This window comes from Typopeltis vanoorti, chromosome 23, assembly GCF_054136105.1.
Source record: "Typopeltis vanoorti isolate ZY-2024b chromosome 23, IOZ_Tvanoo_1.0, whole genome shotgun sequence".
NCBI lineage: Eukaryota > Metazoa > Arthropoda > Arachnida > Uropygi > Thelyphonidae > Typopeltis > Typopeltis vanoorti.
The window spans coordinates 95,426,478-95,440,871 of NC_143571.1; the positions used below are offsets into that span (position 1 = coordinate 95,426,478).

Sequence of the window (14,394 nt, forward strand, 5' to 3'; positions counted from 1 at the left end):
GATGGTTATAGACTCTCTAAAAAAAGACTACATTAAAAGTTAACCAAAAGTCAAGTAATATTTCAGATCCAGACCCTATTAGAGAAGATTATTCATCAATATTAGAAGATATGTTTAACAATCCTAATCCAGATGAAGACATTGAAATTTTAACCCGACAATGTAAGATGCTCAGAGATACAAAAGTCAGATGAATTTTGTAACAACACAATAGTCTTAGAATGTAATAAAAAATAATAATAAAATAAAGTTAATGAAACAGTGTTCAGTCATTGTCGATGACATGGCTGTTCAAGATTCAGAAAAAGTGGGTGCTAGGAGACCTAGATCAACCAGTGGAGAAACTGACGTTTCTAAAAGTTCTGATCAAGTTAAGAAAAAATATAAAAAGAAACAGAACAGTACAGATTTCTTCTATTAATTTCTTATTTTAAAGTCTTCTTTCTTGTTAAAGGTGCTAAATTGTAACTATGTAAAAGTTAACTTTAAACTTGTTTGCTAAATTTAATTTTAATTTTCCATGTCCCTGTTTTCTTGAGCTGCTACTCATGGTCCTCCAGACAACAGGTCAATTTTTTTTCCTTTTTTCGCTAATAGCAGGGACAGTCAATGAAGTAGTATACAGAGACTGTTAGTTGATAAAGTTGTTATAGTTCTTTTTAAAGTTATAGGTCATATTTATCTTACCTCGTGGTGGTGGCTTTTCTTGCCACTCCACATAATGCAGGTACAGGCTAAAAAGTCAGGTCAGAGGATTTGAGAATTCTCAACAGTTTTCCCACATTTCACAAAGAGCTTTTTAGCTCTTGAACAGAAATGATGACTGGGTAAATACATTCACAAAGTGATCGGTACTAGTCTGATCTGTTCTTATCAGCTGAACATCTGATATGGGTACGATTCAAGCCCCAAGATGTTAAACTGAATTTTGGAAGATGGCGGAATGGTTGGAGCTTGTTCCATCTCTGCCACGAGTTGCTCTGGTATTGCACTACCTACAGAGTCAGCTCATTATACTCGAATCAAAAAGAAATCATTCTAATTGTATTGGTAGCACCTCTACAGATCAGAGCCACTTTAGAGCCACTTCGGCATGGGGTGGGGTAGGGGGGTTAGGACCCAAGTCGAGCCCACTTCCTCCAACATGATATCCATGTGCTTTTTTTGCAAGGTGGGCTTGGAACTTGCTTCACCTCTACCATGAGTTGCCTTGGAATGGCACTACCTCCAGGGTCACATAAATGCATTATACTGCGATAAACCCACTAATTGCGCTAGCACATCACTCGTTCAGAAAAACGAAAGAAGCTGTAATCTTCTGCATGGTGAACCCTAGAACCCAGGTCGATCCCGGTACCTCCAACAGGAAAAGCAGCTATTCCACATACACCACAAATGTTTGAGCATCACGTCACATATAACAGGTGCACCATGTTATATCGCTGCACCCTGAAAAGACCAAAATAAAAAAAATAGTGAATTGCACTGCTCTAGGTAAGGTGGCGATTTTTTTTGTGTAGTGAGTAATTGAATGATCGTGTTTTATCATAGAGTATGTAGTCCGTAGTCCCTGGGGGAGAATGGCACTTGTTATGGAAGATGTCTGACATTTGTATAATATAAGAATGGCTTGTATTGCACGGATCTCATGTCAATGAAAAAGGACATCAATTGCAAAATGTGTCGTTTAAGAAGGATCTGTATTGCACACCCATGTGTAATAAGAAGCAACTCAATTGCACCATACACAACCGCTTTTCAAATAAGAAGGACTCCACTTGCATCACCACATCTTCCATGCAATGCTTTAGGGCCCGGCTTCAGCCCAGTTCCTGTATTGCAACCACCCAGTGTCTATCAAGAAGGATCTTTATTGCACTTCCACGTCTAATAAGAACATGGTTTTTATTGCATAGGACTCATGTCTATTATGAAGAAGGACCTCAATTGCACCATACACAACCCCATGTCTAATAACAAGGGCTCCACTTGCATCACCCCATAATGATTTAGGACACAGGTCGAGCCCGGTTCCTGTATTGCACCCACTCCATATCTAATTAAATGGCTTGTATTGCATGGGTCTCATGTCTATGAAGAAGGACCTGAATTGCATCATACCCAACCCCATGGCTAATAACAAGGGCTCCACTTGCTTCTCCATGTCTTCCACAAAATGAATGCAACAACTTGAGGACCTGGGTCGAGCCCACTTCCTGTATTGCACCCACACACCCCCATGTCTAACAAGAGGTGGGGAAGTGTCTTCAGGGTTGATTTGTTGTCCACCAAGTTGGGTTTTGCTATAGATATCGTTTCTGAACGACTGGGTTCTGTTTACAAGGGCTCCACTAGCATCACTACACACAACTTTAGGACCCAGGTCGAGCCCGCTTTTCTAATGATCACAGCAACCAAAGAACCATCTTCCCGAGGATTCCTCAACGAATCATACCACACCTCCCACGTGCGGTCATCCCAGGCGATGACCTGCTTTTTTCTGACCAATTAGCGTTATTGCTTCTCGGCCTTATGGCTAAGATCAAAATATAGTATCTGTTGTGCATTTTCAGTTCTTGTCAGCTTTGATATCTGTGTGGGTCCCTGTGGGAACCAAGATATTTTAAGGCTGAGAGACTAATTATAAGTGTAGTAGCTGTTATTTTAACAGTCTCTACAGAGTCCTTTAGGACCAAAACCACAGACTGGGGCAAAGATAAAATCTATTGTATTATAGAGGTGATTGAAGTTCTTGCATTGCACTCATTTTTCAGATTGTTACCTTTACCCCATCTGCCCAATTCGTGTTAGAGGATATAGCCAGGAGGTTCCACCTGCAATGAAGACCAGTGGTGACCGTGTGATCTACACAGTTAGGGCCAAACGTATATAAAGCACAGACCAAGTGAGATTTCATCATATCCCAACGTAACATCGAAAGTACCACCGCCTATTAAAAGGTTGGACTACCCTACACTGCTTTAAACAAGTAGTATCTGTTCTTTGAAGTTGCTGTCTTCTATAAAGCAGTTAAGACAAACTGGTATCTGTTCTGACTAACGTTTAACAACAAGTCATGGCAAACAATAAACTTTCTAGTTTATTGTTTGCCATGAACTGACTGACTCTCAGGTACACCTTTAAAAATTCATTACAACCAGATATTATTGTAGATGCCTTGGTTGATATAGTAGGAATGAACAGCATTAGGAATATCAACAGTTGGGACTTCTCAAAAGGTCTCTATGAAGTCACCACCAACAATCTTATTTCAAAGGATAAACTTATGGAAACACCACTGGTGCTGGGAAAGGGAAAGTTCTTCCCCATCACGATTGGCGGCAGTGGGGTGAACTTTGTCTATTTATGAAAGTTACCATCAGAAATTGATGGCCACACATTAAAAGTGACATTTCAAGTGTACTAAATTGGCTGCAATAGATTGCAGCCACTTTAGTAAATATCCAACCATAGATCAAGGTGACAAGATCTATATAAAATTACTCATGAAGAAAACTATTCCAAACTTCATTACAATTAAAGGTCACACTTTAATGAATAATGATCAAGAGATGACAAGACTGTGCAGTAGATGCCAGCAAGAAGGGCACCCTGCAAAAGACTCTCCACTAAATAGATGTGGTAACTGTTCCACCATTGGGCACTCATAACTGGATTGCAATGAACCATATATCAATTGTGGGAACCTGGACAACAAAAAATATCAGAGTCTAAAAAAAAACGCTAGCAGTCTCCTTGGAATAGTTCCCACCTCTTCCTTCCTCGATTAAAAATCCAAACAGTGAAAATGACCAGCTGAACGGTCCTTCCTCCATCCAACAAAAATTCCACCTCGAATGCCCAAGTTACTCTAACCAAAAAATTGTTACTTTCAACACCTACTTCTACAGAAAATACAGACATGGAAGTTAACCAAATAAGTCTTCCTTCTACCATATCTGACAAAAAGGAATCTTCAGAAACACAAAATGATTCACAGCATTCAAACCTCGAAAACAAGGAAAAAAGTATATCTCCATAAACCACTTCAACAAAAAAATTTTAGTCTCCTAAGGTAAGCTTAAAGGAAGTTAAAGGACAAGAAATTTCTACCTTGACTGACAAAATGAAACCTGAAAAATCTCAAGATAAATCCCTAGGAACACAAGGAATTCAACAAAAAACATTAACAGTCCCCACTTCATGTCAACTCGAAAGAAATTGGTACTCAGAAAGTGAAGAATCCACAGGTGATGAGGGAATGGAGACTGATAACCTAAACAGTAATCAGATGATATCCGATGAAGAACCCGAAAAAGAGTCTGATATAACAGATATCTAATAGATAACAGATATAACAGAATCCTAACAACAGGAATGTCTAATGAAAACAACTGAAACCACTGATTGGAGGTCAACCCGGAAACCCACATGGAAGCTCTCTGCCTAGAACGTTACTACAAATCTATTGTAGACATCATTAAACAAAAATCTAAAGAATCAGGTGTTTTCTGTAATAAGATCTTAACCAACAATGTCACAGTACTACCCCAAACTATTAAATATTTTCATGAACATTATGAACAGACCATGAAACATTTACAAAAATTCCAAGCGCCATTTGAAAGATTATCAACTGTAAAAATTAATTACTTGGCTAACGAATACTACGACTTAAAATACATGTTAAAAATTCACTTAAAGTCTACAAAGAAAATGCAAATCTCTTACAACAACCAATAGTCATACCAGAAGACACGAAGACTCAACTCCAAGCGTATACAGGTCCTAAAACAACAAGAACAACAACCAGTGTCACAAATAGTTCTGAGGGCATCAGACCAAAAAAAGAAGAAAAAACATTTTTTAATTTTCTTAAAATTAATGCATTTAAAACCAAGGAAAAAAATCTTTCATTTATAATCATTATTAGAAAGTTATGTCCCTGTCTTCTTGAAGAAGCACTATTATGGCTCCCCTAGATGAGAATGTTAAATTAAAAAGTCATTTGAACTCATTTTCACCTAACTAAATAGAAAAAATTGCTAATGACGTTCCATTCTGAGATTGTTTTTTCCGCTACAGTACTTGTCTATTTTAAAATTCACTCATAAGTTTCTTTCAATTCCAAAGGTCACACTGCAACCTCACAGAGATGGTCTATTACACCACTCCATGAAATGCATGTTTAGTCAAAATTTTCTTGTATCAAATTTTTTTTAATATAAATATCAAGTTTACCCTTAAACCTAGAGCTTTTCCACTCTAATACAGAAATGATTACTGGGTAACACCACAGATCAGGAAGGAAGAATTATTGTAGTCAACATCAAAATAAATAACAATAGTCTTAAATTGGTTAATATCTATGCTCCTCCTGTCCAATCAGAAATAAAAAACTTCTTAAAAATTCTTCCTCCCTACCTACGTGGTCCTGTTGAAATGATCATGGGTGGAGGTTTTAATTTCGTCATGGATATATCTCAAGATAAAGTAGGAGGTGATCCTAATCAAGGAGATTATGCGAAACTACAATTAGCAGAAATTTGTTTTGAATACAATCTCATTGACAAGTGGAATTTCCTATACCCAGATAAAAACTGCTCCACTTGGATTTCTAGTAGAGGAGTTAACACAAGACTTGATCACCTCTATATCTCTGAAAACCTAACAGCTTCTTCCTTAAAACAAAACATTGTAGACAATACAACCAATAAGATGAAGATATCAGACCACATAGTTATCACTTACTCTTTTCCTCTGAATCTTTCTTCGGCTCTGGATATTGGCGATGCAATCCCCAACTCCTGGAAGAAGAAAATATAAAGAAAGAAATTAACTATCTAATTGTACAACAAATGAAAAAAGTACCATTGAGGAAAAAGCTGAATGGTGGGAGAATGTAAAAACATCCTGCAAATGCAAATTACAAGAAATTTCTAAAAAATAATGCAAAATACTAGATCTAAAATAAAACAACTCTATAGATTTATATACCTATTTCAACATGGTAGCAATAACATCAACATCCCTCAAATTCAACAGGCCATCCAAAACTACAGAAACCAAATAATTTCATTGGAACAAGAAGATATCAAAACTCAACTTCTGAAGTCAAGAATCAAAAATGTACCAGCTGAATATCAATTCACCAGGTCATTCTATGCTCAAATCAAAGAGGATAGAAAAAATAAAAATATACAGGAAATCAATCATAACAACATCATTTCAAGAAAGAAAGAACACATTATTGAGGCCTTTAAATCTTACTACACCCATCTATACACTGCTGAAATAGTTGGTGAATCCTTATTTCCCAAATTATTACTTCAGAACCTTACAGTATCCAATCATCAAAAAGAATTACTCGAAAGACCATTCTCTCTTCTAGAGCTTAAGACCGCTATAAAACCCTTCAAAAACCACTCCGCTCCCAGCTCTGATGGTCTCCCCATTGAATTTTACAAAATATTCTGGCCAAATCTTGGTTCAGCTCTCCTTCAGGTTATTGAATTTTGCATCAACAAAGGAAATCTCACAAATTCCCAAAAATCTGGTATAATCACCCTAATTCCTAAAAAAGGAAATTTAAAAGATATCAAAAATTGGAGACCTATAACGCTACTGAATACTGATTACAAAAGTTTAACAAAATGCCTGTCTCTCTGTCTTTCACAAGTACTCCCTACCATCCCAAACAGCAATCAAGCATGGGCTGTCCCAGGGAGAGCAAGCACCCATAACATTTTCCTCCTATGGGATGTCATATCCTATCTAAAACACAAAAAACTGCAGCTTCATTAATCTCCCTAGATCAAAGCAAAGCCTTCGACAGTGTGTCATAATCTGCTGTTCCAAACTCTCACAAAACATAAGGTAGGTCATTCCTTTCTCCATATAGTAAAGACTATTTACCATGACATCAATAGTAGTATACTAATAAGTGAAACCTTTTCTGACCCAATTAAAATCACAAGAGGAGTACGGCAAGGGTGCCTCTATTTCTGGTCCTCTATGTAATTTACATTGAAATTCTAGCAAACCTGATTAGAGAAAATTCAGATATTAAAGGTGTCCTGCTACCACAACCAGCCAGCCCTCCACTCAAAGTTCTACTTTATGCTGATGATATTAACATAATCATAAGAAATGCAAAATCAAAAGAAGGTCTTGCATACTCCATAAAAATGTTTGCTCAAGCATCAGGATCCAAAATTAATGAAGTAAAACATTCACACTTCCTATAGGTTACTGGCCCGAAATCAAACCTCCTGTTCCCACAGTAAAAATACTTGGAGTTACATTCAATAATGAAAATACTCTAGGTAATCATGAAGAAATTCTTGACAAACTTAAAAAAATTAAACTCAAATGGAACTCATGCATTTTAGATTTTACAGGCAGAGCTCAAATTATAAAACAACTCATGATCTCTATCATCACATATTATGCCACTCCTTTCTCTACCACTAAAGAGTTTATTCATCAATGTGAAAAAATTATTTTCAGTTTCCTATGGAAAAACAAGAAGGACAAAATCAAAAGAATTATAATGACAAGAACAATACATCATGGTGGATTCAACTTACCGTTGTTGGCAGAATACATAACAGCAATCTGCTTGGAAGAACTCTTCAAAACATTAAGAAATCCACTCCATATCACTCATGGTCTTACAAAATACTGGCTAGGTACAAGATTTTGCAAACCTTTCAACATAATGTATTCAGGACCTCAAGCAATTTTTCCACCTAAAGAATACCTGGACATTATAAATTCCTTTAACACAATCTCTCCTTACCTGCAAGAACCAACCATTGTCTCAAATAAGAGAATAACAATGTATCAGATCGTAAGAAATCTAAAGGACAAGCAAAATTTATCCAAAGAAGATATAATCACTTGGAAAAACAACACCTTAAATTTTCTGTGTGCTACTCAGAGATCACTCAACTTTAAAATCACTCATAATATTCTTCCTCTAAATTATAGAACACCCAAATGGAACAGATGGGTAGTAGACCAGTGTGTTCTACCTAGAAAGCGAAACTATCTCTCACCTCTTTTATAACTGCTTTACAGCTCAAGCTGTTTGGCGTCTGGTTGGAGAGAGATTTAACATCACAATTTCGTCCAACCTAGCACTCAGACTAATTGATTTACCTCAAAACATGCCAAAGAATCTATGCAAATTACTCCTCTAGAATTCAGATACCACATATGGCAGATCCGTAACATGGCATACTTTAATAAGTGTCAAAAAGGTTTCCTGACATTATCAGAAGTTGTAGAACCAGAATCAGAAACTACTTAACCATGAAACTTGAAGAGTTAGGACTGACCGAATTTAGAAGAGAATGGTGTGTTCCTCCACTCCTGACTTACGTATGGAATAATAAGGTAGGAATATAAATTTAATTCCTTCACTTAACATTCCCTAATCCTTGTTTTCCTCTTTCTTGAGCATGAAGTCATAAATAATTTGTATTACCATACCATAACATCCAAGGATGTAATATACTGAGGCTAACAGTTGGCAACTAAAGTTAACAACTAATACTCTAATTAAGTATCTCATAAATTTCAATCTTAGTGTTATTTTCATGTCTTTAAAATTTCCAAACATAAGAACTGGTTGACCACTTCCTGTACTTAAGTTTTACCCTTGTGGCTAGAGCTTTTCAGGTCTATAACAGAAATGATGACTGGGTAAGACTGCTATAAAACCCTTCAAAAACCACTCCGCTAGTATCTGTTAGTGTGATGGTTGACATCGAGTACGAGTCACATAGAGGCCCACAATGTCAAACCAAGCACCTTCAGTTAGGGTAAACCCTGGACTGTGGAAAAAAGAAACACATGTTGAGGGACCAGGATCTATAGGCCGCACCCCCTGAAGGCAAAATGGGTAGTCAGCTGTTAAATAGGGTTTTGACCTATAGCACAAAGGCCTATATAAAATGACATTGAAGAACCCCAATCCCGAGATCTTTTAATGGAAGAAGCAATCCTCCTAGGCGAGGAACGCCATGTAGCTACAACAGTAGGCAGCGGTGGAATAAAGTTCATTTACCTTCGAAAGCTCCCAGTGGAAGTGGATGATAACATCCTCAAAACAGCGTTCACCCCTTTGGTGTTTTCGGGCCGCATTTTAATAAATACCCAGATATCGAACAGGAGGAATGGATCGATGTAACACTCAAAATATCCAAACCACTACCGAATTTTATTGACATAGGCGGTTACTCTGTGATGTGCTCCTGTCAAGGGGTAGTAAAACTATGCTTCCATTGCCAACAAAGTGATCACCTGGCAAAGGATTGTCCAAGGAACAGGTGTGAAAACTGTACAGCCCTTGGACCCTTGCAGGCAACATTTGTAAAAGCCTGTAACCTCTGTAGAGATCCAAATCACAGGAAATTCCAGTGCCCAACAGTCAACATCTTTGTACTTTCAGCAGAAGAATTCCCACCCTCTACCCACAAAGGGAAACACAGAAAGTAAAATGACACCCAACAATATAGAATAGACAGAACTAGCAGAAGGAGAAGAGGCAGAATCAAGAGATGATGAGAAGGAAGGAGAAAATAACGAATCAAACGAATCCGAAACGGAAAAAGAATATGAAGAAATAGAAGATGGAGATTTTAAAAAATCCAGCATGGTACACCTGAAAAGAACAGATTCAGAAGTGGACGAATCTGAAGAAAAAACAGAAGATGATGACACTGAGGAAAATATGGAAGAAGAAGAAGAAGGAGACAAAGAATTCAGGAAATAAAACAGCAAAATCATGAAAACAACAGAAATCAAAGCAATTTGGGACAATGACAATGCTTCCCTTATGGAAATATCAAATTCTATACCTGACAAATTTCATTGGAAAAGACAAATAGTGCAAAGAATCAAAAACGCAGCACCCTGTCTCTTTCTCAGTAAGAATTCTGGTACAAAGAAAATAGGCTTGATATGGTGGACACCATGTGACCCACGATATCAGAGCAGTAACCACAAGTGATTTTGACAATCTACCGAACTACACCAAAGAAGAATGGAAAGAAATATGCAACGCCATTGTCAACGTAATAGAAAGTAAAAAAGAATAACGCACTCGAAAGCATGGAAATCAACTATGAATCATCAATTAATTTTAAGATGGTGATTACAAACACGCTGAGCAGGAGTACATTTATGGCATCCCCATTTTAAAATAATCCAGATTACTTAAGCCAAAAGTGGTCTGGATTTTAACTTTAACTTTAATTTTAACTATATATATAAAAAAATATTTCAACTAAATTCAAAGTTTTAAAAGTATTAGTACAAAATTTATTCCTGTTCCGCCATGCATTCTACAGGCAAACCCAAATAAAATGGGGTAGAGTGCACGGTGAACAGAAGCTAGCCAAGGGTCTGGCACTTTAGGCTTTTTAGATCCCCAACCTCAGTTTTATTATATATTATATTCCCACCATGTCCACCCACTTTAAGACCAGTTCTTTTCATCTATCCAATCAGCCTTCTATCTTCAGACCATAAGTTTCAACAGGGTTCCCAGACTTGCAAAATCTATTAAACCCTCTGACTCATACAATGGCCAGAGAGGTCTAGGATGGAGCAGGCCTATGGGAACTTAATAGATTCAAAGTGGTAATTCAAAAATGGTATTAGGTATGGTTAAAGAAGTGAAAGCGGAAGCTGAAGCTTCAATAACTGTATTCTAGAAAGGAGTATATCGGTCATTGACCTTGGCAGAGACATGCTCTGGTCATGGAAGGCTCCTAACTTAAGTTAGAACATTTAGTTAAAATCGCAATCAAACAAAATCGGTTCTTATCAGCTTAATATCTGAAACGGGTTCGATTCGAGCCCCAAGATGTTAAACTGATATGTGGAATTCGACAGAGTGCTTGGAGCTAGCTCCACCTCTGCCACGAGTTGCCCTGGTATTGCACTACCTCCAGGGTCAGCTCATTATAATCAATTCAGAAACAAGGCATGCTAAGTGCACCTGTGGCACCTCTACAGATCAGAGTTATTTTAGAAGCCGCAAGCCTTGGCATGGGGGTTAGAACAGAGGTCGAGCCCACTTCCTCCAAATTGATAACCAACTGCTTTTTTGCAAGGTGGGCTTGGAGCTTGCTCCATCTTTACCATGAGTTGCCCTGGAATGGCACTACCTCCATGGTCACAGCAGCGCATTATACTGCAGTGAACACACTAATTCCACTGGTGCATCTCCCGATCAGAGCAACGAACGGAGCCGTAATCTTCTGCACAGGGAACTCCAGGACCTGGGTCAAGCCTGCTTCCTCCAACAGGAAAGACAGCTAATCCACACACGCCACCAATGTTTGAACATCACGTCACATATAAAAGTCTGCTTGCTGCACCCTGAAAAGACCAAAATTAAAAAAATTAGTAAATCGTACTGCTGTAGGTGAGGTAGCGAATTATTTTTTTGTGTAGTGAGTAATTGAATGATGGCGTTTTATCATAGAGTATGTTGTCCATAGGCCCTGATAGAGAATGGCGCTTGTTATGGAAGATGTCTCACATTTGTGTAATATAAGAATAGCTTGTATTGCATGAGTCTCATGTCTATGAAGAAGGCCTGAATTGCACCATGTATCTAATAAGAAGGATCTGTATTGCACCCCCATGTCTAATAAGAAGGACCACAATTGGACCATACACAACCCAATGTCTAATAAGAATGGCTCCACTTGCATCACCACGTCTTCCACGCAATGCTTTTGGACAAGGGTCGAGCCTGGTTCCTGTATTGCATCCTCCATGTCTAATAAGAATGGTTTGTATTGCAAGGGTCTCATGTCTATTATGAAGAAGGACCTCAATTGCACTTTACACAACCCCATGTCTAATAAGAAGGGCTCCACTTGCATCATCACATCTTCCATGATTTTGGACCTGGGTCGAGCCTGGTTCCTGTATTGCACCCATATTTTTTTTTGTGTAGTGAGTAATTGAATGATGGCATTTTATCATAGGGTATGTCATCCATAAGCCCTGGGAGAGAATGGCACTTGTAATGGAAGATGTCTGACATTTGTATAATATAAGAATGGCTTGTATTGCATGGGTCTCGTGTATATGAAGAAGAACCTCAATTGCGCCATGTGTCTAATAAGAAGGATCTGTATTGCACCCCCATGTGTGATAAGAAGGACCTCAATTGCACCATACAACCCCACGTCTAATAAGAAGGGCTCCACTTGCATCACCAGATCTTCCACGCAATGCTTTAGGACCAGGGTCGAGCCTGGTTCCTGTATTGCACCCCCCATGTCTAATAAGAATGTTTTGTATTTCAAGGGTCTCATGTCTATTAGGAAGAAGGACCTCAATTGCACCATACACAACCCCATATCTCATAAGAAAAGTTCCACTCACATCACCACGTCTTCCACGCAATGATTTAGGACCCCGGTTGATCCGTTCCTGTATTGAACACACACCATGTCTAATAAATGGCTTGTATTGCGTGGGTCTCATATCTAAGAAGGACCTGAATTGCACCATAACCAACCTCATGTCTAATAAGAAGGGCTCCACTTGCATCGCCACTTCTTCCATGCAATGAGTGCAACAACTTCAGGACCTGGTTCGAGCCCGCTTCCTGTATTGCACACACCCCCAGGTCTAATAATCGGGGGAAGTGTCATGAGGTTTGGGTTGGTGTCCACCAAGTTGTGTTTTGCTATAGATATCTTTCCTGAACGACTGCGTTCTGTTTACAAGGGCTCCACTTGCATCACCACATCTCTACACACACCTTTAAAACCCGGGTCGAGCCCGCTTCCTCTAATGATCACAGCAACCAAAGAACTGTCTTCCCAAGGATTCCCCAACAAATCATACCACACCACCTATGTGCGGTCATCCCTGGTGACGACCCCCTTTTTTCGGACCAATGGTCGTTATTGCTTCTCGGCCTTTCGGCTAAGATCAAAGTGTAGTATCTGTTTAAGAAAACCATTCCAAACTTTATCATCATCAGTGGTTATAGAATAATGACTAACTATCAAGGAATAACAAGATTGTGCAGCCAATGCCAGAAAGAAGGGCACCCTGCCAAAGACTGTCCACTAAATAGATATGGTAACTGCTCCACAATAGGTCACTCACAACTGAATTGTAAACAACCCTGCATCAATTGTGGGAACCTAGACCATAAAAATATCACTGTCAAGCAAAGAAAAACCTAACAGTCTCCTTAGAAGACTTCCCACCTCTTCCTTTCTCAAGGAAAAATCCAATCAGTAAAGAGGACCCGTCAACTTCACTTCCACCATCCAATAAAAGTTTCTCTGCACACGTCCAAGTTGCTCTAACTAAGAAAGTTTTACTTCCAACCCCTGCTTCTACAGAAAATACAGACATGGAAGTGCCCCAAATAAGTCTTCCCGCTTCCATTCCTGACAAGAAGGAATCGCTAGAAACATAAAATGATTTACAGCACTCAATACTCAAAAACAAAGGGGAAAGTATCTCTCCAGAAACTACTATAATCAAAAATTTTGAGTCTCTTAAAGTGGTTAAAGAACCAGAATTTGATACCCTGTCTGATAAAGTGATACCTGAAAAACCCAAAGATAATTCCCTCAGAACACAAGAAATTCATCAGGAAACAACATTCACTCTCCCCCAATGTCAACCCAAAATCAACTGGTCCTCTGAAGTTGAATCAGTTGATGAATCTGATGTTACAGACAATAGATTATCAACTGGAATATCCAAAGAAAACAATCCCACCCACTATTTGAAAGTCAACTCAGAAACCCATATGGAAGCTCTGCATCTAGAACATATCTACTAATCTTTAGTAGAACCCATCAAACAAAATTCTAAAGAATCAGAGATCTTTCAAAAAGGATAATACGTATGAATATCACATTAATTGATGATAAATCTATTAAAGAATGTCATGCTCATTATCAAATGATCATGAACCAGATACAAAAAAAATCCATTTACCATTTGAAAAGTTATCACCTGGACAAATTCACTACTTGGCCGACGAATATAACTCCTTACATTGCATGTTAAAACATTCATTCACAATTTACAAAGAAAGAGCAAATATAGCTGAACAACCGATAGTTATGGACTCACTTCATTCAGAAAATATAGGCCCTAAAAGAACAAGATCAGTATCCAGCGTCACAAAGAACTCTGACGGATCAGACCAAAAAAAGAAGAAACATTTTTAAAGTCCTGATCTACTCCAGTATGAGTATAACATAAAGTTGTATCTTTCATAAATTTTTTTACCGTAAATTTTCAATTTAAGATTTCTTTCATTTCCAAGTCGTTAAAATATATATCTATAACCTTTAACGTTAATTAAATTCTTTAACCAGTCCCTGGCTA

General features: G+C 38.1%; 2 non-coding genes and 1 pseudogene across 2 annotated transcripts; all 3 read left to right on the plus strand.

The window, feature by feature from the left end:
* Positions 1–831: 831 nt before the first annotated feature.
* Positions 832–1,017, plus strand: LOC150094082 (U2 spliceosomal RNA). Its single transcript, XR_016550353.1, has one exon. It is a non-coding gene; the product is annotated as a U2 spliceosomal RNA (small nuclear RNA).
* Positions 1,018–10,781: 9,764 nt separating this feature from the next.
* Positions 10,782–10,980, plus strand: LOC150094083 (U2 spliceosomal RNA). Its single transcript, XR_016550349.1, has one exon. It is a non-coding gene; the product is annotated as a U2 spliceosomal RNA (small nuclear RNA).
* A 1,963-nt stretch (positions 10,981–12,943) lies between these two features.
* Positions 12,944–13,047, plus strand: LOC150094084 (U2 spliceosomal RNA; annotated as a pseudogene).
* The last annotated feature ends 1,347 nt before the right edge of the window (positions 13,048–14,394 follow it).